Raw genomic sequence first — 2077 nt, 5'->3', positions numbered from 1 at the left:
CCCCCCCGAGGGACGGCGACAAATGCTGCGTGGATCGTGGTCGGGTGCCATCATCCATTCGGTGGCGGCTGAAGCTGCTATTGGTCTGTTGTTATTGACAGACCGTGTGTTGGCGTGTTTCTGGAGGCTGAAGCTGCTGCGCTGGTTTGAGTTGACACCTGAGGTCGAGTCTGAACGCTGGAACGTTGGTGTTGCACCATGAGGCCAAAGGTGGGCGTTTGTTCCGTCTCCTGGGAAGAGATGAAAGCACTGCAGGCGAGTGGAGTCTCGGGCCTCCTCCCTGCTGAGAGGTGGTTTGGCACTTTGACTGCTGTCCGCTGTTCTGACCAATGAAAAGATGAAGCTCACTTATCCAGAACTCGTGAAACCTTTGCTGGCCTTGAATGACAGCGAGAAGGTTAAAATGCGTAGACGTGACACGCAAATGGATGGATTCAGGTTTGGGTCTGAAACCAGATTGAGAAAGTGGATTGAGAGCAGATGGATGTCTTCACAGGCTCTGTATCTGTTAACAGATATGTTCATGAAGCAGCTCTGTCCTCGCTCCTTTAGCTCCTGTTCACATTGGATGTTTATTCCCACAGAGGCTCAGGATGCTTCCTGTTTCCATATATGGCAGTGAGTGTGAGCTTTATAAAAGTCCCTGTTTGTTCCTCAGACTCTGATCTGGATCGTCCATCTGACAGCAGCTCTTCAGGGTGAGTTACTCTCAGCAGCAGCTGCTGCAGGAACAAATGTATGAGATTTTCATCATGTCACTTTGAATCACGTTTCAGCAGCTTCATTACGACTCCAATGACTTTTTAAGAGTAGCAGTGAAGTCATGTGTCAGGTTTTCAGTGAATGTTTCCTTCCAGATCAGGTTGTTTTCTGTGTTGTTTGGACTGCACACTTCAAGCTGTTTTGTTGTATAACACACAAACATCTAATCAGTTGATTGTGATAATAATAGTTGTTTGCCGCCTTTTTACCCTGGAGCTTTTATCTTGTATGTAAAAGAAAAGGAAACAGAAGCTGATCACTCTTTTAGGATTTTCAGTGGGAAAACTTAAATTCAAGCATTTCTGTTTACCTTTAGTGTCACTGAATGTTCCAATGAAAGCTCATTTTAACACAGAGACAGAGAGATATCTTTAAACATCGCCACTGAGAATAGAGAGAATGTCCACAGGAGGAATCCTGGCAGTCAGGTGACGTGGACGCAGCCAATGGGAAAGAGGAGGCCAAAGAAACGTTGGCGTCTCACTCATTCAGAGCTGTTACTGTGGAACGAGGATGTTGGTGTTGAGCTGTGGACGGCACTCTTCTTCTTCTTCTTCACTGTCTCTGTTGGCGCGTTGCAGCATCTCTGTGCAGCGTTTCTGACGCCTGTGGATCAACGGGAAAATGTCAAACCATCAGCAGCAATTTGCGTCTTCGTGCACGAGACGAGGTTATGCGTTCACACAGATCTAATGTCGGCCTTCAGTTTACAGTCGGCCTGTTCTCATTTCACCAGCTTAGTGAGATTCAACTGATTCAGAAACTGTTTTCTGCCTCGTTGAGGTTTGATGAGGGCTAATGTTACTGCATTCATTATTATTCCAGATAGTAGTGTCACATAAAGCTCGTCACTAATTCCAGTTCATTCGTTTCATTACAAGAATGATTTTAAATTCTATTGCAAAGAAGCTAAAACAGGAGAAATGTGATCTCTTTTCCTGGTTCCTGTCAGAACACGTGCTGCAGCATTCTGGATCAGCTGAAGAGTCTTAATGGACTTTTTTGAGCAGCCTGATAATAAGGAATTGCAGTAATCCAGCCTAGAAGTAACAAATGCATGGACTAGTTTTTCTGCATCATTTTTAGACAGGATGTTCCTGATTTTCGCAATATTACGTAGGTGAAAAAAGGCGATCCTTGAAATTTGCTTAATGTGAGACTTAAACGACATGTCCTGATCAAAGATAACTCCAAGATTCCTCACAGTGGTGCTGGAGGCCAGGGCGACGCCATCAAGGGAAACTATATCTTTAGATAATGCGTCACGGAGGTGCTTAGGCCCCAGAGCAATAACTTCAGTTTTATCTGAGTTGAA

At 45.0% G+C, this 2077-nt stretch overlaps 1 protein-coding gene across 1 annotated transcript in view; it reads left to right on the top strand.

Annotated features, from left to right (window-relative positions):
- The first annotated feature begins 396 nt into the window (after positions 1-396).
- Positions 397-2077, top strand: part of LOC123986271 (transmembrane 4 L6 family member 1-like) — an 8366-nt gene continuing 6685 nt past the window's right edge. Inside the window, exon 1 of the mRNA XM_046074442.1 lies at positions 397-698. The gene's annotated coding sequence lies outside the window, so the exon portion shown is untranslated. The remainder of the gene's footprint in view (positions 699-2077) is intronic.

The sequence above is a fragment of the Micropterus dolomieu genome, linkage group LG17, assembly GCF_021292245.1.
Source record: "Micropterus dolomieu isolate WLL.071019.BEF.003 ecotype Adirondacks linkage group LG17, ASM2129224v1, whole genome shotgun sequence".
NCBI lineage: Eukaryota > Metazoa > Chordata > Actinopteri > Centrarchiformes > Centrarchidae > Micropterus > Micropterus dolomieu.
This window is presented reverse-complemented; position numbering and strand designations above follow the sequence as displayed.